At 51.4% G+C, this 22,536-nt stretch overlaps 1 protein-coding gene across 2 annotated transcripts in view; it reads left to right on the top strand.

Moving 5' to 3' along the window:
* Positions 1-22,536, top strand: part of SPICE1 (spindle and centriole associated protein 1) — an 84,572-nt gene that overhangs the window by 33,105 nt on the left and 28,931 nt on the right. The gene's annotated exons all lie outside the window — the stretch shown is intronic.

Below are 22,536 nucleotides of genomic sequence, written 5' to 3' on the forward strand. Positions count from 1 at the left end.
CAGGGCCAGTAAGAGACATCCCCTCGTCTCCAGACCACTCAGGTGAGCTCTTTGTGATGTCATGTCAGTGGGTCTCCAGTTTCTCCCTAGGTTTGCCCCTGTCTAATCCGTGGTGTGTTTAGAGATTCCCCCCAGGGCCAGTAACAGACATCCCCTCATCTCCAGGCCACTCAGGTGTGCTCTTTGTGATGTCATGTCAGGGGGTCTCCAGTTTCTCTCTAGGTTTGCCCCTGTCTAACCCCTGGTGTGTTTAGGGATTCCCCCCCAGGGCCAGTAACAGACATCCCCTCGTCTCCAGGCCACTCAGGTGAGCTCTTTGTGATGTCATGACAGAGGGTCTCCAGTTTCTCTCTAATCTTGCCCCTGTCTAACCCCTGGTGTGTTTAGGGATTCACCCCCAGGGCCAGTAACAGACATCCCCTCATCACCAGGCTACTGAGGTGTGCTCTTTGTGATGTCATGTCAGTGGGACTCCAGTTTCTCCCTAGGTTTGCCCCTGTCTAACCCCTGGTGTGTTTAGGGATTCCCCCCCAGGGCCAGTAAGAGACATCCCCTCATCTCCAGGCCACTCAGGTGAGCTCTTTGTGATGTCATGTCAGTGGGTCTCCAGTTTCTCCCTAGGTTTGCCCCTGTCTAACCCCTGGTGTTTTTAGGGATTCCCCCCCAGGGCCAGTAACAGACATCCCCTCATCTCCAGGCCACTCAGGTGTGCTCTTTGTGATGTCATGTCAGGGGGTCTCCAGTTTCTCTCTAATCTTGCCCCTGTCTAACCCCTGGTGTGTTTAGGGATTCCCCCCCAGGGCGAGTAAGAGACATCCCCTCATCTCCAGGCCACTCAGGTGTGCTCTTTGTGATGTCATGTCAGGGGGTCTCCAGTTTCTCTCTAGGTTTGCCCCTGTCTAACCCCTGGTGTGTTTAGGGATTCCCCCCCAGGGCCAGTAACAGACATCCCCTCATCTTCAGGCCACTCACGTGTGCTCTTTGTGATGTCATGTCAGGGGATCTCCAGTTTCTCTCTAGGTTTGCCCCTGTCTAACCCCTGGTGTGTTTAGGGATTCCCCCCCAGGGCCAGTAACAGACATCCCCTCATCTTCAGGCCACTCACGTGTGCTCTTTGTGATGTCATGTCAGGGGATCTCCAGTTTCTCTCTAGGTTTGCCCCTGTCTAACCCCTGGTGTGTTTAGTGATTCCCCCCCAGGGCCAGTAACAGACATCCCCTCATCTTCAGGCCACTCAGGTGTGCTCTTTGTGATGTCATGTCAGGGGATCTCCAGTTTCTCCCTAGGTTTGCCCCTGTCTAACCCCTGGTGTGTTTAGGGATTCCCCCCCAGGGCCAGTAACAGACATCCCCTCATCTTCAGGCCACTCACGTGTGCTCTTTGTGATGTCATGTCAGGGGATCTCCAGTTTCTCTCTAGGTTTGCCCCTGTCTAACCCCTGGTGTGTTTAGTGATTCCCCCCCAGGGCCAGTAACAGACATCCCCTCATCTCCAGGCCACTCAGGTGTGCTCTTTGTGATGTCATGTCAGGGGGTCTCCAGTTTCTCCCTAGGTTTGCCCCTGTCTAACCCCTGCTGTGTTTAGGGATTCCCCCCCAGGGCCAGTAACAGACATCCCCTCATCTTCAGGCCACTCAGGTGTGCTCTTTGTGATGTCATGTCTGGGGGTCTCCAGTTTCTCTCTAGGTTTGCCCCTGTCTAACCCCTGGTGTGTTTAGGGATTCCCCCCCAGGGCCAGTAACAGACATCCCCTCATCTTCAGGCCACTCAGGTGTGCTCTTTGTGATGTCATGTCAGGGGGTCTCCAGTTTCTCTCTAGGTTTGCCCCTGTCTAACCCCTGCTGTGTTTAGGGATTCCCCCCCAGGGCCAGTAACAGACATCCCCTCATCTTCAGGCCACTCAGGTGTGCTCTTTGTGATGTCATGTCAGGGGATCTCCAGTTTCTCTCTAGGTTTGCCCCTGTCTAACCCCTGGTGTGTTTAGGGATTCCCCCCCAGGGCCAGTAAGAGACATCCCCTCGTCTCCAGGCCACTCAGGTGAGCTCTTTGTGATGTTATGTCAGTGGGTCTCCAGTTTCTCCCTAGGTTTGCCCCTGTCTAATCCCTGGTGTGTTTAGAGATTCCCCCCAGGGCCAGTAACAGACATCCCCTCATCTTCAGGCCACTCAGGTGTGCTCTTTGTGATGTCATGTCAGGGGGTCTCCAGTTTCTCTCTAGGTTTGCCCCTGTCTAACCCCTGGTGTGTTTAGGGATTCCCCCCCAGGGCCAGTAACAGACATCCCCTCATCTTCAGGCCACTCAGGTGAGCTCTTTGTGATGTCATGTCAGTGGGTCTCCAGTTTCTCTCTAGGTTTGCCCCTGTCTAACCCCTGGTGTGTTTAGGGATTCCCCCCCAGGGCCAGTAACAGACATCCCCTCGTCTCCAGGCAACTCAGGTGAGCTCTTTGTGATGTCATGACAGAGGGTCTCCAGTTTCTCCCTAGGTTTGCCCCTGTCTAACCCCTGGTGTGTTTAGGGATTCCCCCCCAGGGCCAGTAACAGACATCCCCTCATCTTCAGGCCACTCAGAGGAGCTCTTTGTAATGTCATGTCAGTGGGTCTCCAGTTTCTCTCTAATCTTGCCCCTGTCTAACCCCTGGTGTGTTTAGGGATTCCCCCCCAGGGCCAGTAACAGACATCCCCTCGTCTCCAGGAGACTCAGGTGAGCTCTTTGTGATGTCATGTCAGTGGGTCTCCAGTTTCTCCCTAGGTTTGCCCCTATCTAACCCCTGGTGTTTTTTTTTTTTTTTTGACAAAATAAATTTTATTCAATCTTTGATTATTGACAATAGTTGTTCATGTTATAATTACATTTCTCATTTTCTCCCTCCCTCACTCCACCCCCACCCTCCACCCTACCTGCCGTTTCCTTATAACTCTTTCAACCATGTACACAGCTTCTTGATCCCGCTCAAGGCTTTATTCTTACTCTCCCTGTTCCCAGTCGACCTCAACCAATGGAAATACTTTGTCCAATTACTATTTATCCTTTCCTTTTTCTCTTCCCATAAGGCCTCCCCTCTTAAACAGATCACAATTTCAGAGCTAACATCCTCATAGAGATACTGAAACCAGCTTTCCCATGTCCACTTTGATTTATCTTTCCATCCCCTAGCAACAGCGGCTTGTATTGCAAGTACCATGGCTTTATATAATTTGAGATCCTTTTTTTCCTTTAAATCATATCCCAAAATACCTGCAAACAGCATATTTGCTTCTTTCACTATTGTAATTCCTAGAATATTTTCCATTTCCTGAATTATATTTCTCCAATATCCAGAAACTTCGGTACACTCCCACCACATATGTATATAATATCCCTTATCCTTTCCACAGTGCCAACATTTTGGGGTCAGCCCTTTTATCATATACGCCAACTGGGCCGGCGTTCTATACCATTTCCAAATTAACTTTCTAGTCATTTCCTTATATTTGTCTAATTTTATCTGTTTATTTCCCTTTATAATTTTATGTACTACTTGATCAGGCAATTGGATGTCCCTCTGCCATTTTATTTGAATCACACGTCCTATATAATCCTCATCGCTTACCATTAGCTTATATAACACCCCCACTACTCCTTTTTTTGCAGTTTCCATTCTTTGCATAGTCCCCTTCATCCGACTATCCTTAGATAATATCCCTAAGCGTGAGAGTTTACTCATAGCCTCGTATAGTCCGTGGACCCTCAACCAATTCCTTTCCCCCAACAATTCCATACATTTTTCTTTTGATATCATTACTCCCGATTGGTCTAATAAATCCTTTACTCTATTCAACCCTTTCTTTTTTAAATTTTCCCACCATATAGGGTCATCTAGTTCTTGTAGTAATTCTACTGGTATCCATTTCACGAAGTCTGCTGACCATACTCCTTCCCATCTTTTCCAGGCTCTGAGGGCAACCGCCCTCGGCCCTGTTGTTTCTTTAGTTTCTAATGTTAAATTCTTTGTAAACACCCCCCATTTTCCTTTCCCCTTATTTACTTCGTTTTCTATCCTTACCCATTTTCTTTCTCTGTTTATCTCCGCATCCAATAAATGTTTAATTTGAAATGCCTCAAAGTATCTCTCTAAATTTATTAGGCCCCATCCCAACTCCTCTTGTGGAATATAAATTAATTTTTGTTTAAACCTAGCTATTTTGCTTCCAAAAGTCCAATCCCTCAGCTGTCTATTCCATTCCTTAGCTTGTATTCTTGGTACTTCTGATGGGAGTACCTGGTATAAATAGCTAAGCTTTGGAATTAAAAACATTTTAATTGCTCTAATTTTAGTTAATATATTCATTGTTTTAGACTTCCAAGCCTTCATGTTTCTGCGTATCTTCTTCCATATTTCCTGGTAGTTATTTTTTCCTATTTTGTTTATTCTTTTAAAAATTTTTATGCCTAAGTATTTTAACATTTTACATCCCTTTGGTATATCTGTTTCTTTCTCCACTAATATCTGATCCCCCTTAGGTATGTTAAAATATATAATTTCGGATTTCCCCATATTGACTCCTAACCCTGAATATTGTTCAAAGTCCTTTAATATTATCTTAATTTCCTTGGCTGCTGTTAGTGGATCTTTAAGTACCAGAAGAATATCGTCTGCAAAAAGATTAAGTTTGACCTCTTCCTGACCCACCTTATATCCTTCTATTCTAGGGGAGTTCCTTATTCTATCTGCCAAGATTTCTATAGCCATTACAAATAATAGGGGTGACAATGGGCAACCCTGCTTTACCTCCCTTGAGATTGGAAATTCTTTTGATCTGCCTCCATTTATCCATAGTGTTGCGATTCCTTGTTTATAAAGCTCTTTTACAGCTTCCAAGAAGCTCCCTTCTATTCCACTATCCCTTAGTGTTTCCCAGAGAAAATTATGTTCGACGGTATCGAAGGCTTTGAATATATCTAGTTTCAATAGTGCCAATTTCTTTTCTTTATGTTGCTGTTTATGTGCTAGTACATTTAAAATATTCCTTATTGGGTGGAAAATTTGTCTGTTTTTAATAAATCCATACTGGTCCTCCCCTATTATTTTTGGTAATATTTTTTCTAATCTGTTAGCTAAGACCTTGGCGAATATTTTGTAATCTTGATTCATCAAACTAATAGGCCTATATGAGCCAACATCTTTGGGATCCTTAGACTGCTTTAGTATCACCACCATCTCTACCTGTTTCCATGTATTGGGGATGTTTCCGCCTGTCATTATATCGTTAAACAAATATGCCATTTCTGATATTAATATTCCACTCATTTCTTTATAATATTCGGCCGTATATCCATCTGTCCCCGGGGATTTTCCTATTTTTAATTGTCTAATTACCCCTTCTATTTCGGATGCACTTATATCCTTATTAAGGGATTCCTGATCTTCTTTAGTTATTTTTGTGTACCACTTCTCCTTGAGTTGCCCTTTATATGAGTCCTCAGGAAATATATTTATATAACTTTGGTAATATTTGACAAACGCTTCTCTTATTAGGTGCGAATCCACCAGCTCCTTCTGGCCCTGTCTTATGCTTTTTATTCTCTGTTTGTCTTTTTTCCTCTTTAAATATTTGGCTAATTTCTTTTGTGAGTTTATATTTGATCTATGCCATTCGCTTTTAATTAGGGTTTCCCTTTTCCACACTAATACTAAATCTTGGGAGTCTAGATCATTTTTTAAGATCTGGATTTGTCTTTGCCGTTGTGTGTCAAATTTATTTTGCTGGTGTGCTTGCAGAATTTTTATCTGCCCCAATTTACTTTCAATTTCTTCATCTCTCTGACGTTTTAATAACTTTTCCGTCCAGATTAGGTGTCCCCTCATAACGGCCTTCGCTGCGTCCCACACAATATGGGGCTCCGCCGATCCTATATTTTCTTTAAAATAATATTTTAGATGTTTCACTATATTTTCCCTGTTTTCTTTTTTACTTAGAACTATGTTTTTGTATCTCCACCTCCCTTCCGATTTTTCCTTTTGTATCGTCAAGTCCACAATAATTGGAGCATGATCCGAGATCAATATTGGCTGTACTCCTGCGTCATTAATCTTCAGTTCCTGTGAATCTGAGATCAAGACATAATCAATGCAAGTATATTTTTTATGTCTCGCGGAAAAAAAGGTTGGTCCCGATTTTTTGCCCATTGCTTCAAACACTTCGATTAGGCCCCATTTCCTGACCTTCAATGCCGAGAGATCCATATTAAAGTCCCCTGCCATGACTATTTCTCCTTCGCTATAAGCCTGTATTCTTTGCAGGATTCCCCGCATGAAACTCTTTGATCCCACATTTGGTGCATACACATTAACCAAAGTAAATATTTTTTTATCTATCTTGCACTTCAAGAAAATATATCTACCTTCCTTATCCACTTTACGCTCCAGTACCTCCAGATTCATATCCCTTTTTGCCAAGATGGCTACCCCCCTTGCCTTTGCCGTTCCCCTTGCCTCTGCCACTACTTCCCAAAGTGGAGAGGACAGAATTGGTTTAGTATCTTTTCTGGCCTTATGAGTCTCTTGAAGGTATATTAATCCTACCTTTAGTTTCCTAGCCAGAGCTATGAGTCTATATCTTTTCACGTTTGAGGTCAGACCGTTCACATTCAGAGACAAAAGTTTGACCATGACCCGAACTGTACCTTTTATAGTTGAACAAAGTAACAGCAGTAATCCCCACCCTGTGCAAAGAGTTCGTACACACAGAAAGAACCTTCCTGTTCCCTTTCCACTCTTCTAGGTTCCACTGGTCCTTTCCCTCTCCCCCATCCCTACTTATCTATTTTTATTTATTTTTACTATTGAAACCCAACACTTTCTCCCCCAAAATTAGTATTACAGCTTTGGACTAGTTTGCACTCGACGTTTTTTACCCCTCCCTCCTGAAATGGGAGAGCTGCTGCTCTCTTCTTCTATCATTCCCTCCTCTTCTTCCTCTTCTTCTTCGTCAGGGGGCTGAACCCCCAAATCAGCTAGCATTTTTGACGCTTCCTTCTCGTTTCTTGCCATGTATCTTTGTCCGTCTCTGAACACTATCAGAGTAGCCGGATATCCCCAGGAAAAGAGAATGCCTTTTTCCAAAAGTTTTTGAGTCCATGGCTGTAGCCTCTTCCTTTCCTGGAGTGTCTCTGGAGAGAAATCTTGACGTACAATCACTTTCCGGTCTTTATACTGAGGCTCCTTTTTCTTTTTAAGTTCCTTGAAAATTGATGCTGCTTGCTTCTCCCGTGCAAACCTCACTATAATTTCCCTTGGAGTCCCAGAAGCTCTCCTTTCTCTCGCCCGATAGGCTCTTTCTATATCGTTCTCCTGCAGTTCCAAACCTTGGTTTTGCAGCCATTTTAACAGCTCTTTCTCCACCTCTTGCCGTGGGATATCTTCTGAGAAGCCCGTAAATCTCAAGTTTGATCTTCTTGTTCTATCACTCAGTCGCCCCATCTGGGCAGTAAGTTGATTTATCCTTCAGTCATTGTTATCTGCTTTCCTCTTTGCTTCCGCCGCCACCTTTTTTGCCTCTGCCATCTCTGCACCGACAGAATTCACTTCAGCCTGCAGGTTACTAAGGTCCCCTCTTATATTCTGTTCCATTTTAAACAGCATTTCTCCCACTTCCTTTAGGTTTTTCGGTGGATTGAATTGTGCAGGTGTGGCCATTTCCACGCTTGTTACCAGCAGCCTTGAGAGCAAGAGAAGCTAATTAGCAGGCTTTTTAGTCTTCACTTACAGATTCTGAAGTTTTCCTTGGCAGCCGTCCAGATGAGGCTTCCGAAGATAACAAATTTATTTCCCAAAAAGCTGTTTTGTTAATTTGTTGGGTTATAATCTCTTCTGTTGTCGGAGCGGGGAAAAAGGCGACCTCTTCCTTCTACCGCATGCGCAGAACCCCCACCCCTGGTGTTTTTAGGGATTCCCCCCCAGGGCCAGTAACAGACATCCCCTCATCTCCAGGCCACTCAGGTGAGCTCTTTGTGATGTCATGTCAGGGGGTCTCCAGTTTCTCCCTAGGTTTGCCCCTGTCTAACCCCTGGTGTGTTTAGGGATTCCCCCCCAGGGCCAGTAACAGACATCCCCTCATCTTCAGGCCACTCACGTGTGCTCTTTGTGATGTCATGTCAGTGGGTCTCCAGTTTCTCTCTAATCTTGCCCCTGTCTAACCCCTGGTGTGTTTAGGGATTCCCCCCCAGGGCCAGTAACAGACATCCCCTCGTCTCCAGGCCACTCAGGTGAGCTCTTTGTGATGTCATGTCAGTGGGTCTCCAGTTTCTCTCTAGGTTTGCCCCAGTCTAACCCCTGGTGTGTTTAGGGATTCCCCCCCAGGGCCAGTAACAGACATCCCCTCGTCTCCAGGCCACTCAGGTGAGCTCTTTGTGATGTCATGTCAGTGGGACTCCAGTTTCTCCCTAGGTTTGCCCCTGTCTAACCCCTGGTGTGTTTAGGAATTCCCCCCCAGGGCCAGTAACAGACATCCCCTCATCTTCAGGCCACTCAGGTGTGCTCTTTGTGATGTCATGTCAGGGGGTCTCCAGTTTCTCTCTAGGTTTGCCCCTGTCTAACCCCTGCTGTGTTTAGGGATTCCCCCCCAGGGCCAGTAACAGACATCCCCTCATCTTCAGGCCACTCAGGTGTGCTCTTTGTGATGTCATGTCAGGGGGTCTCCAGTTTCTCTCTAGGTTTGCCCCTGTCTAACCCCTGGTGTGTTTAGTGATTCCCCCCCAGGGCCAGTAAGAGACATCCCCTCGTCTCCAGACCACTCAGGTGAGCTCTTTGTGATGTCATGTCAGTGGGTCTCCAGTTTCTCTCTAGGTTTGCCCCTGTCTAACCCCTGGTGTGTTTAGGGATTCCCCCCCAGGGCCAGTAACAGACATCCCCTCATCTTCAGGCCACTCAGGTGTGATCGTCGTGATGTCATGTCAGGGGGTCTCCAGTTTCTCTCTAGGTTTGCCCCTGTCTAACCCCTGGTGTGTTTAGGGATTCCCCCCCAGGGCCAGTAACAGACATCCCCTCATCTTCAGGCCACTCAGAGGAGCTCTTTGTGATGTCATGTCAGTGGGTCTCCAGTTTCTCTCTAATCTTGCCCCTGTCTAACCCCTGGTGTGTTTAGGGATTCCCCCCCAGGGCCAGTAACAGACATCCCCTCGTCTCTAGGCCACTCAGGTGAGCTCTTTGTGATGTCATGTCAGTGGGTCTCCAGTTTCTCTCTAGGTTTGCCCCTGTCTAACCCCTGGTGTGTTTAGGGATTCCCCCCCAGGGCCAGTAACAGACATCCCCTCGTCTCCAGGCAACTCAGGTGAGCTCTTTGTGATGTCATGACAGAGGGTCTCCAGTTTCTCCCTAGGTTTGCCCCTGTCTAACCCCTGGTGTGTTTAGGGATTCCCCCCCAGGGCCAGTAACAGACATCCCCTCATCTTCAGGCCACTCAGAGGAGCTCTTTGTGATGTCATGTCAGTGGGTCTCCGGTTTCTCTCTAGGTTTGCCCCTGTCTAACCCCTGGTGTGTTTAGGGATTCCCCCCCAGGGCCAGTAAGAGACATCCCCTCATCTTCAGGCCACTCAGGTGTGCTCTTTGTGATGTCATGTCAGTGGGTCTCCAGTTTCTCTCTAGGTTTGCCCCTGTCTAACCCCTGGTGTGTTTAGGGATTCCCCCCCAGGGCCAGTAACAGACATCCCCTCGTCTCCAGGCCACTCAGGTGAGCTCTTTGTGATGTCATGACAGAGGGTCTCCAGTTTCTCTCTAATCTTGCCCCTGTCTAACCCCTGGTGTGTTTAGGGATTCACCCCCAGGGCCAGTAACAGACATCCCCTCATCTTCAGGCCACTCACGTGTGCTCTTTGTGATGTCATGTCAGTGGGACTCCAGTTTCTCCCTTGGTTTGCCCCTGTCTAACCCCTGGTGTGTTTAGGGATTCCCCCCCAGGGCCAGTAACAGACATCCCCTGATTTCCAGGCCTCTCAGGTGAGCTCTTTGTGATGTCATGTCAGTGGGTCTCCAGTTTCTCTCTAATCTTGCCCCTGTCTAACCCCTGGTGTGTTTAGGGATCCCCCCCAGGGCCAGTAACAGACATCCCCTCGTCTCCAGGCCACTCAGGTGAGCTCTTTGTGATGTCATGTCAGTGGGTCTCCAGTTTCTCTCTAGGTTTGCCCCAGTCTAACCCCTGGTGTGTTTAGGGATCCCCCCCCAGGGCCAGTAACAGACATCCCCTCGTCTCCAGGCCACTCAGGTGAGCTCTTTGTGATGTCATGTCAGTGGGTCTCCAGTTTCTCCCTAGGTTTGCCCCTGTCTAACCCCTGGTGTGTTTAGGGATTCCCCCCCAGGGCCAGTAACAGACATCCCCTGATTTCCAGGCCTCTCAGGTGAGCTCTTTGTGATGTCATGTCAGTGGGACTCCAGTTTCTCCCTAGGTTTGCCCCAGTCTAACCCCTGGTGTGTTTAGGGATCCCCCCCCAGGGCCAGTAACAGACATCCCCTCGTCTCCAGGCCACTCAGGTGAGCTCTTTGTGATGTCATGTCAGTGGGTCTCCAGTTTCTCTCTAGGTTTGCCCCAGTCTAACCCCTGGTGTGTTTAGGGATTCCCCCCCCCCCCGGCCCAGTAACAGACATCCCCTCGTCTCCAGGCCATTCAGGTGAGCTCTTTGTGATGTCATGTCAGTGGGACTCCAGTTTCTCCCTAGGTTTGCCCCTGTCTAACCCCTGGTGTGTTTAGGGATTCCCCCCCAGGGCCAGTAAGAGACATCCCCTCGTCTCCAGGCCACTCAGGTGAGCTCTTTGTGATGTCATGTCAGTGGGTCTCCAGTTTCTCCCTAGGTTTGCCCCTGTCTAACCCCTGGTGTTTTTAGGGATTCCCCCCCAGGGCCAGTAACAGACATCCCCTCATCTCCAGGCCACTCAGGTGTGCTCTTTGTGATGTCATGTCAGGGGGTCTCCAGTTTCTCTCTAATCTTGCCCCTGTCTAACCCCTGGTGTGTTTAGGGATTCCCCCCCAGGGCCAGTAAGAGACATCCCCTCATCTCCAGGCCACTCAGGTGTGCTCTTTGTGATGTCATGTCAGGGGGTCTCCAGTTTCTCCCTAGGTTTGCCCCTGTCTAACCCCTGGTGTGTTTAGGGATTCCCCCCCAGGGCCAGTAACAGACATCCCCTCATCTTCAGGCCACTCACATGTGCTCTTTGTGATGTCATGTCAGGGGGTCTCCAGTTTCTCTATAGGTTTGCCCCTGTCTAACCGCTGGTGTGTTTAGGGATTCCCCCCCCCCCAGGGCCAGTAACAGACATCCCCTCGTCTCCAGGCCACTCAGGTGAGCTCTTTGTGATGTCATGTCAGTGGGTCTCCAGTTTCTCCCTAGGTTTGCCCCTGTCTAATCCCTGGTGTGTTTAGAGATTCCCCCCCAGGGCCAGTAACAGACATCCCCTCATCTTCAGGCCACTCAGGTGTTCTCTTTGTGATGTCACGTCAGGGGGACTCCAGTTTATCTCTAGGTTTGCCCCTGTCTAACCCCTGGTGTGTTTAGGGATTCCCCCCCAGGGCCAGTAACAGACATCCCCTCGTCTTCAGGCCACTCAGGTGTGCTCTTCGTGATGTCATGTCAGGGGGTCTCCAGTTTCTCTCTAGGTTTGCCCCTGTCTAACCCCTGGTGTGTTTAGGGATTCCCCCCCAGGGCCAGTAACAGACATCCCCTCATCTTCAGGCCACTCAGAGGAGCTCTTTGTGATGTCATGTCATTGGGTCTCCAGTTTCTCTCTAATCTTGCCCCTGTCTAACCCCTGGTGTGTTTAGGGATTCCCCCCCAGGGCCAGTAACAGACATCCCCTCGTCTCTAGGCCACTCAGGTGAGCTCTTTGTGATGTCATGTCAGTGGGTCTCCAGTTTCTCTCTAGGTTTGCCCCTGTCTAACCCCAGGTGTGTTTAGGGATTCCCCCCCAGGGCCAGTAACAGACATCCCCTCGTCTCCAGGCGACTCAGGTGAGCTCTTTGTGGTCATGACAGAGGGTCTCCATTTTCTCCCTAGGTTTGCCCCTGTCTAACCCCTGGTGTGTTTAGGGATTCCCCCCCAGGGCCAGTAACAGACATCCCCTCGTCTCCAGGCCACTCAGGTGAGCTCTTTGTGATGTCATGACAGAGGGTCTCCAGTTTCTCTCTAATCTTGCCCCTGTCTAACCCCTGGTGTGTTTAGGGATTCACCCCCAGGGCCAGTAACAGACATCCCCTCATCACCAGGCTACTGAGGTGTGCTCTTTGTGATGTCATGTCAGTGGGACTCCAGTTTCTCCCTAGGTTTGCCCCTATCTAACCCCTGGTGTGTTTAGGGATTCCCCCCCAGGGCCAGTAACAGACATCCCCTGATTTCCAGGCCTCTCAGGTAAGCTCTTTGTGATGTCATGTCAGTGGGTCTCCAGTTTCTCTCTAGGTTTGCCCCTGTCTAACCCCTGGTGTGTTTAGGGATTCCCCCCCCCCCCCCCGGGCCAGTAACAGACATCCCCTCGTCTCCAGGCCACTCAGGTGAGCTCTTTGTGATGTCATGTCAGTGGGACTCCAGTTTCTCCCTAGGTTTGCCCCTGTCTAACCCCTGGTGTGTTTAGGGATTCCCCCCCAGGGCCAGTAAGAGACATCCCCTCATCTCCAGGCCACTCAGGTGAGCTCTTTGTGATGTCATGTCAGTGGGTCTCCAGTTTCTCCCTAGGTTTGCCCCTGTCTAACCCCTGGTGTTTTTAGGGATTCCCCCCCAGGGCCAGTAACAGACATCCCCTCATCTCCAGGCCACTCAGGTGTGCTCTTTGTGATGTCATGTCAGGGGGTCTCCAGTTTCTCCCTAGGTTTGCCCCTGTCTAACCCCTGGTGTGTTTAGGGATTCCCCCCCAGGGCCAGTAACAGACATCCCCTCATCTTCAGGCCACTCACGTGTGCTCTTTGTGATGTCATGTCAGGGGGTCTCCAGTTTCTCTCTAGGTTTGCCCCTGTCTAACCCCTGGTATGTTTAGGGATTCACCCCCAGGGCCAGTAACAGACATCCCCTCATCACCAGGCTACTGAGGTGTGCTCTTTGTGATGTCATGTCAGTGGGACTCCAGTTTCTCCCTAGGTTTGCCCCTGTCTAACCCCTGGTGTGTTTAGGGATTCCCCCCCAGGGCCAGTAACAGACATCCCCTCATCTTCAGGCCACTCAGGTGTGCTCTTTGTGATGTCATGTCAGGGGGGTCTCCGGTTTCTAGGTTTGCCCCTGTCTAACCCCTGGTGTGTTTAGGGATTCCCCCCCAGGGCCAGTAACAGACATCCCCTCGTCTCCAAGCCACTCAGGTGAGCTCTTTGTGATGTCATGACAGAGGGTCTCCAGTTTCTCTCTAATCTTGCCCCTGTCTAACCCCTGGTGTGTTTTGGGATTCACCCCCAGGGCCAGTAACAGACATCCCCTCGTCTCCAGGCCACTCAGATGAGCTCATTGTGAGGTCATGTCAGTGGGTCTCCAGTTTCTCTCTAGGTTTGCCCCAGTCTAACCCCTGGTGTGTTTAGGGATTCCCCCCCAGGGCCAGTAACAGACATCCCCTCGTCTCCAGGCCACTCAGGTGAGCTCTTTGTGATGTCATGTCAGTGGGACTCCAGTTTCTCCCTAGGTTTGCCCCTGTCTAACCCCTGGTGTGTTTAGGGATTCCCCCCCAGGGCCAGTAAGAGACATCCCCTCATCTCCAGGCCACTCAGGTGAGCTCTTTGTGATATCATGTCAGGGGGTCTCCAGTTTCTCTCTAATCTTGCCCCTGTCTAACCCCTGGTGGGTTTAGGGATTCCCCCCCAGGGCCAGTAAGACACATCCCCTAATCTCCAGGCCACTCAGGTGTGCTCTTTGTGATGTCATGTCAGTGGGTCTCCAGTTTCTCCCTAGGTTTGCCCCTGTCTAACCCCTGGTGTTTTTAGGGATTCCCCCCCAGGGCCAGTAACAGACATCCCCTCATCCCCAGGCCACTCAGGTGTGCTCTTTGTGATGTCATGTCAGGGGGTCTCCAGTTTCTCTCTAATCTTGCCCCTGTCTAACCCCTGGTGTGTTTAGGGATTCCCCCCCAGGGCCAGTAAGAGACATCCCCTCATCTCCAGGCCACTCAGGTGTGCTCTTTGTGATGTCATGTCAGGGGGTCTCCAGTTTCTCCCTAGGTTTGCCCCTGTATAACCCCTGGTGTGTTTAGGGATTCCCCCCCAGGGCCAGTAAGAGACATCCCCTCATCTCCAGGCCACTCAGGTGAGCTCTTTGTGATGTCATGTCAGTGGGTCTCCAGTTTCTCCCTAGGTTTGCCCCTGTCTAACCCCTGGTGTTTTTAGGGATTCCCCCCCAGGGCCAGTAACAGACATCCCCTCATCTCCAGGCCACTCAGGTGTGCTCTTTGTGATGTCATGTCAGGGGGTCTCCAGTTTCTCCCTAGGTTTGCCCCTGTCTAACCCCTGGTGTGTTTAGGGATTCCCCCCCAGGGTCAGTAACAGACATCCCCTCGTCTCCAGGCCACTCAGGTGTGCTCTTTGTGATGTCATGTCAGGGGGTCTCCAGTTTCTCTCTAGGTTTGCCCCTGTCTAACCCCTGGTGTGTTTAGGGACTCCCCCCCAGGGCCAGTAACAGACATCCCCTCGTCTCCAGGCCACTCAGGTGAGCTCTTTGTGATGTCATGTCAGTGGGTCTCCAGTTTCTCCCTAGGTTTGCCCCTGTCTAATCCCTGGTGTGTTTAGGGATTCCCCCCCAGGGCCAGTAACAGACATCCCCTCATCTCCAGGCCACTCAGGTGTGCTCTTTATGATGTCATGTCAGTGGGTCTCCAGTTTCTCTCTAGGTTTGCCCCTGTCTAACCCCTGGTGTTTTTAGGGATTCCCCCCCAGGGCCAGTAACAGACATCCCCTCATCTCCAGGCCACTCAGGTGTGCTCTTTGTGATGTCATGTCAGGGGGTCTCCAGTTTCTCCCTAGGTTTGCCCCTGTCTAACCCCTGGTGTGTTTAGGGATTCCCCCCCAGGGCCAGTAACAGACATCCCCTCGTCTCCAGGCCACTCAGGTGTGCTCTTTATGATGTCATGTCAGTGGGTCTCCAGTTTCTCTCTAGGTTTGCCCCTGTCTAACCCCCGGTGTGTTTAGGGACTCCCCCCCAGGGCCAGTAACAGACATCCCCTCGTCTCCAGGCCACTCAGGTGTGCTCTTTGTGATGTCATGTCAGGGGGTCTCCAGTTTCTCCCTAGGTTTGCCCCTGTCTAACCCCTGGTGTGTTTAGGGATTCCCCCCCAGGGCCAGTAACAGACATCCCCTCGTCTCCAGGCCACTCAGGTGTGCTCTTTATGATGTCATGTCAGTGGGTCTCCAGTTTCTCTCTAGGTTTGCCCCTGTCTAACCCCTGGTGTGTTTAGGGACTCCCCCCCAGGGCCAGTAACAGACATCCCCTCATCTCCAGGCCACTCAGGTGTGCTCTTTGTGATGTCATGTCAGGGGGTCTCCAGTTTCTCTCTAGGTTTGCCCCTGTCTAACCCCTGGTGTGTTCAGGGATTCCCCCCCAGGGCCAGTAACAGACATCCCCTCATCTTCAGGCCACTCAGGTGTGCTCTTCGTGATGTCATGTCAGGGGGTCTCCAGTTTCTCTCTAGGTTTGCCCCTGTCTAACCCCTGGTGTGTTCAGGGATTCCCCCCCAGGGCCAGTAACAGACATCCCCTCATCTTCAGGCCACTCAGGTGTGCTCTTCGTGATGTCATGTCAGGGGGTCTCCAGTTTCTCTCTAGGTTTGCCCCTGTCTAACCCCTGGTGTGTTCAGGGATTCCCCCCCAGGGCCAGTAACAGACATCCCCTCATCTTCAGGCCACTCAGGTGTGCTCTTCGTGATGTCATGTCAGGGGGTCTCCAGTTTCTCTCTAGGTTTGCCCCTGTCTAACCCCTGGTGTGTTTAGGGATTCCCCCCCAGGGCCAGTAACAGACATCCCCTCGTCTCCAGGCCACTCAGGTGAGCTCCTTGTGATGTCATGTCAGTGGGTCTCCAGTTTCTCTCTAGGTTTGCCCCTGTCTAACCCCTGGTGTGTTTAGGGATTCCCCCCCCCCGGGCCAGTAACAGACATCCCCTCGTCTCCAGGCCACTCAGGTGAGCTCTTTGTGATGTCATGTCAGTGGGACTCCAGTTTCTCCCTAGGTTTGCCCCTGTCTAACCCCTGGTGTGTTTAGGGATTCCCCCCAGGGCCAGTAAGAGACATCCCCTCATCTCCAGGCCACTCAGGTGAGCTCTTTGTGATGTCATGTCAGTGGGTCTCCAGTTTCTCCCTAGGTTTGCCCCTGTCTAACCCCTGGTGTTTTTAGGGATTCCCCCCCAGGGCCAGTAACAGACATCCCCTCATCTCCAGGCCACTCAGGTGTGCTCTTTGTGATGTCATGTCAGGGGGTCTCCAGTTTCTCCCTAGGTTTGCCCCTGTCTAACCCCTGGTGTGTTTAGGGATTCCCCCCCAGGGCCAGTAACAGACATCCCCTCATCTTCAGGCCACTCACGTGTGCTCTTTGTGATGTCATGTCAGGGGGTCTCCAGTTTCTCTCTAGGTTTGCCCCTGTCTAACCCCTGGTATGTTTAGGGATTCACCCCCAGGGCCAGTAACAGACATCCCCTCATCACCAGGCTACTGAGGTGTGCTCTTTGTGATGTCATGTCAGTGGGACTCCAGTTTCTCCCTAGGTTTGCCCCTGTCTAACCCCTGGTGTGTTTAGGGATTCCCCCCCAGGGCCAGTAACAGACATCCCCTCATCTTCAGGCCACTCAGGTGTACTCTTCGTGATGTCATGTCAGGGGGTCTCCAGTTTCTCTCTAGGTTTGCCCCTGTCTAACCCCTGGTGTGTTTAGGGATTCCCCCCCAGGGCCAGTAACAGACATCCCCTCGTCTCCAGGCCACTCAGGTGAGCTCTTTGTGATGTCATGACAGAGGGTCTCCAGTTTCTCTCTAATCTTGCCCCTGTCTAACCCCTGGTGTGTTTTGGGATTCACCCCCAGGGCCAGTAACAGACATCCCCTCGTCTCCAGGCCACTCAGGTGAGCTCATTGTGAGGTCATGTCAGTGGGTCTCCAGTTTCTCTCTAGGTTTGCCCCAGTCTAACCCCTGGTGTGTTTAGGGATTCCCCCCCAGGGCGAGTAACAGACATCCCCTCGTCTCCAGGCCACTCAGGTGAGCTCTTTGTGATGTCATGTCAGTGGGACTCCAGTTTCTCCCTAGGTTTGCCCCTGTCTAACCCCTGGTGTGTTTAGGGATTCCCCCCCAGGGCCAGTAAGAGACATCCCCTCATCTCCAGGCCACTCAGGTGAGCTCTTTGTGATGTCATGTCAGTGGGTCTCCAGTTTCTCCCTAGGTTTGCCCCTATCTAACCCCTGGTGTTTTTAGGGATTCCCCCCCAGGGCCAGTAACAGACATCCCCTCATCCCCAGGCCACTCAGGTGTGCTCTTTGTGATGTCATGTCAGGGGGTCTCCAGTTTCTCTCTAATCTTGCCCCTGTCTAACCCCTGGTGGGTTTAGGGATTCCCCCCCAGGGCCAGTAAGAGACATCCCCTCATCTCCAGGCCACTCAGGTGTGCTCTTTGTGATGTCATGTCAGTGGGTCTCCAGTTTCTCCCTAGGTTTGCCCCTGTCTAACCCCTGGTGTTTTTAGGGATTCCCCCCCAGGGCCAGTAACAGACATCCCCTCATCCCCAGGCCACTCAGGTGTGCTCTTTGTGATGTCATGTCAGGGGGTCTCCAGTTTCTCTCTAATCTTGCCCCTGTCTAACCCCTGGTGTGTTTAGGGATTCTCCCCCAGGGCCAGTAAGAGACATCCCCTCATCTCCAGGCCACTCAGGTGTGCTCTTTGTGATGTCATGTCAGGGGGTCTCCAGTTTCTCCCTAGGTTTGCCCCTGTCTAACCCCTGGTGTGTTTAGGGATTCCCCCCCAGGGCCAGTAAGAGACATCCCCTCATCTCCAGGCCACTCAGGTGAGCTCTTTGTGATGTCATGTCAGTGGGTCTCCAGTTTCTCCCTAGGTTTGCCCCTGTCTAACCCCTGGTGTTTTTAGGGATTCCACCCCAGGGCCAGTAACAGACATCCCCTCATCTCCAGGCCACTCAGGTGTGCTCTTTGTGATGTCATGTCAGGGGGTCTCCAGTTTCTCCCTAGGTTTGCCCCTGTCTAACCCCTGGTGTGTTTAGGGATTCCCCCCCAGGGCCAGTAACAGACATCCCCTCATCTTCAGGCCACTCACGTGTGCTCTTTGTGATGTCATGTCAGGGGGTCTCCAGTTTCTCTCTAGGTTTGCCCCTGTCTAACCCCTGGTGTGTTCAGGGATTCCCCCCCAGGGCCAGTAACAGACATCCCCTCATCTTCAGGCCACTCAGGTGTGCTCTTCGTGATGTCATGTCAGGGGGTCTCCAGTTTCTCTCTAGGTTTTCCCCTGTCTAACCCCTGGTGTGTTTAGGGATTCCCCCCCAGGGCCAGTAACAGACATCCCCTCGTCTCCAGGCCACTCAGGTGAGCTCTTTGTGAGGTCATGTCAGTGGGTCTCCAGTTTCTCTCTAGGTTTGCCCCTGTCTAACCCCTGGTGTGTTTAGGGATTCCCCCCCAGGGCCAGTAACAGACATCCCCTCATCTTCAGGCCACTCAGAGGAGCTCTTTGTGATGTCAGTGGGTCTCCAGTTTCTCTCTAATCTTGCCCCTGTCTAACCCCTGGTGTGTTTAGGGATTCCCCCCCAGGGCCAGTAACAGACATCCCCTCATCTTCAGGCCACTCAGAGGAGCTCTTTGTGATGTCAGTGGGTCTCCAGTTTCTCTCTAATCTTGCCCCTGTCTAACCCCTGGTGTGTTTAGGGATTCCCCCCCAGGGCCAGTAACAGACATCCCCTCATCTTCAGGCCACTCAGAGGAGCTCTTTGTGATGTCAGTGGGTCTCCAGTTTCTCTCTAATCTTGCCCCTGTCTAACCCGTAGTGTGTTTAGGGATTCTCCCCCAGGGCCAGTAACAGACATCCCCTCATCTCCAGGCCACTCAGGTGAGCTCATTGTGAGGTCATGTCAGTGGGTCTCCAGTTTCTCTCTAGGTTTGCCCCTGTCTAACCCCTGGTGTGTTTAGGGATTCCCCCCCAGGGCCAGTAACAGACATCCCCTCATCTTCAGGCCACTCAGAGGAGCTCTTTGTGATGTCAGTGGGTCTCCAGTTTCTCTCTAATCTTGCCCCTGTCTAACCCCTGGTGTGTTTAGGGATTCCCCCCCAGGGCGAGTAACAGACATCCCCTCGTCTCCAGGCCACTCAGGTGAGCTCTTTGTGATGTCATGTCAGTGGATCTCCAGTTTCTCTCTAGGTTTGCCCCTGTCTAACCCCTGGTGTGTTTAGGGATTCCCCCCCAGGGCCAGTAACAGACAACCCCTCGTCTCCAGGCGACTCAGGTGAGCTCTTTGTGATGTCATGACAGAGGGTCTCCAGTTTCTCTCTAATCTTGCCCCTGTCTCACCCCTGGTGTGTTTAGGGATTCACCCCCAGGGCCAGTAACAGACATCCCCTCATCACCAGGCTACTGAGGTGTGCTCTTTGTGATGTCATGTCAGTGGGACTCCAGTTTCTCCCTAGTTTTGCCCCTGTCTAACCCCTGGTGTGTTTAGGGATTCCCCCCCAGGGCCAGTAACAGACATCCCCTGATTTCCAGGCCTCTCAGGTGAGCTCTTTGTGATGTCATATCAGTGGGTCTCCAGTTTCTCTCTAATCTTGCCCCTGTCTAACCCCTGGTGTGTTTAGGGATCCCCCCCCCCCAGGGCCAGTAACAGACATCCCCTCGTCTCCAGGCCACTCAGGTGAGCTCTTTGTGATGTCATATCAGTGGGTCTCCAGTTTCTCTCTAGGTTTGCCCCAGTCTAACCCCTGGTGTGTTTAGGGATTCCCCCCCAGGGCCAGTAACAGACATCCCCTCGTCTCCAGGCCACTCAGGTGAGCTCTTTGTGATGTCATGTCAGTGGGTCTCCAGTTTCTCTCTAGGTTTGCCCCAGTCTAACCCCTGGTGTGTTTAGGGATTCCCCCCCAGGGCGAGTAACAGACATCCCCTCGTCTCCAGGCCACTCAGGTGAGCTCTTTGTGATGTCATGTCAGTGGATCTCCAGTTTCTCTCTAGGTTTGCCCCTGTCTAACCCCTGGTGTGTTTAGGGATTCCCCCCCAGGGCCAGTAACAGACAACCCCTCGTCTCCAGGCGACTCAGGTGAGCTCTTTGTGATGTCATGACAGAGGGTCTCCAGTTTCTCTCTAATCTTGCCCCTGTCTAACCCCTGGTGTGTTTAGGGATTCACCCCCAGGGCCAGTAACAGACATCCCCTCATCACCAGGCTACTGAGGTGTGCTCTTTGTGATGTCATGTCAGTGGGACTCCAGTTTCTCCCTAGTTTTGCCCCTGTCTAACCCCTGGTGTGTTTAGGGATTCCCCCCCAGGGCCAGTAACAGACATCCCCTGATTTCCAGGCCTCTCAGGTGAGCTCTTTGTGATGTCATGTCAGTGGGTCTCCAGTTTCTCTCTAATCTTGCCCCTGTCTAACCCCTGGTGTGTTTAGGGATCCCCCCCCCCCCAGGGCCAGTAACAGACATCCCCACGTCTCCAGGCCACTCAGGTGAGCTCTTTGTGATGTCATGTCAGTGGGTCTCCAGTTTCTCTCTAGGTTTGCCCCAGTCTAACCCCTGGTGTGTTTAGGGATTCCCCCCCAGGGCCAGTAACAGACATCCTCTCGTCTCCAGGCCACTCAGGTGAGCTCTTTGTGATGTCATGTCAGTGGGACTCCAGTTTCTCCCTAGGTTTGCCCCTGTCTAACCCCTGGTGTGTTTAGGGATTCCCCCCCAGGGCCAGTAAGAGACATCCCCTCGTCTCCAGGCCACTCAGGTGAGCTCTTTGTGATGTCATGTAAGTGGGTCTCCAGTTTCTCTCTAGGTTTGCCCCAGTCTAACCCCTGGTGTGTTTAGGGATTCCGCCCCAGGGCCAGTAACAGACATCCCCTCGTCTCCAGGCCACTCAGGTGAGCTCTTTGTGATGTCATGACAGAGGGTCTCCAGTTTCTCTCTAATCTTGCCCCTGTCTAACCCCTGGTGTGTTTAGGGATTCACCCCCAGGGCCAGTAACAGACATCCCCTCATCACCAGGCTACTGAGGTGTGCTCTTTGTGATGTCATGTCAGTGGGACTCCAGTTTCTCCCTAGGTTTGCCCCTGTCTAACCCCTGGTGTGTTTAGGGATTCCCCCCCAGGGCCAGTAACAGACATCGCCTGATTTCCAGGCCACTCAGGTGAGCTCTTTGTGATGTCATGTCAGTGGGTCTCCAGTTTCTCTCTAATCTTGCCCCTGTCTAACCCCTGGTGTGTTTAGGGATCCCCCCCCCCCAGGGCCAGTAACAGACATCCCCTCGTCTCCAGGCGACTCAGGTGAGCTCTTTGTGATGTCATGTCAGTGGGTCTCCAGTTTCTCCCTAGGTTTGCCCCTGTCTAACCCCTGGTGTGTTTAGGGATTCCCCCCCAGGGCCAGTAACAGACATCCCCTCGTCTCCAGGCCACTCAGGTGAGCTCTTTGTGATGTCATGTCAGTGGGTCTCCAGTTTCTCTCTAGGTTTGCCCCTGTCTAACCCCTGGTGTGTTTAGGGATTCCCCCCCAGGGCCAGTAACAGACATCCCCTCGTCTCCAGGCCACTCAGGTGAGCTCTTTGTGATGTCATGTCAGTGGGTCTCCAGTTTCTCTCTAGGTTTGCCCCTGTCTAACCCCTGGTGTGTTTAGGGATTCCCCCCCAGGGCCAGTAACAGACATCCCCTCGTCTCCAGGCCACTCAGGTGAGCTCTTTGTGATGTCATGTCAGTGGGACTCCAGTTTCTCTCTAATCTTGCCCCAGTCTAACCCCTGGTATGTTTAGGGATTCACCCCCAGGGCCAGTAACAGACATCCCCTCATCACCAGGCTACTGAGGTGTGCTTTGTGATGTCATGTCAGTGGGACTCCAGTTTCTCCCTAGGTTTGCCCCTGTCTAACCCCTGGTGTGTTTAGGGATTCCCCCCCAGGGCCAGTAACAGACATCGCCTGATTTCCAGGCCTCTCAGGTGAGCTCTTTGTGATGTCATGTCAGGGGGTCTCCAGTTTCTCTCTAATCTTGCCCCTGTCTAACCCCTGGTGTGTTTAGGGATCCCCCCCCCCCCAGGGCCAGTAACAGACATCCCCTCGTCTCCAGGCGACTCAGGTGAGCTCTTTGTGATGTCATGTCAGTGGGTCTCCAGTTTCTCCCTAGGTTTGCCCCTGTCTAACCCCTGGTGTGTTTAGGGATTCCCCCCCAGGGCCAGTAACAGACATCCCCTCGTCTCCAGGCCACTCAGGTGAGCTCTTTGTGATGTCATGTCAGTGGGTCTCCAGTTTCTCTCTAGGTTTGCCCCTGTCTAACCCCTGGTGTGTTTAGGGATTCCCCCCCAGGGCCAGTAACAGACATCCCCTCGTCTCCAGGCCACTCAGGTGAGCTCTTTGTGATGTCACGTCAGTGGGTCTCCAGTTTCTCTCTAGGTTTGCCCCTG

This window comes from Paroedura picta, chromosome 7, assembly GCF_049243985.1.
Source record: "Paroedura picta isolate Pp20150507F chromosome 7, Ppicta_v3.0, whole genome shotgun sequence".
NCBI lineage: Eukaryota > Metazoa > Chordata > Lepidosauria > Squamata > Gekkonidae > Paroedura > Paroedura picta.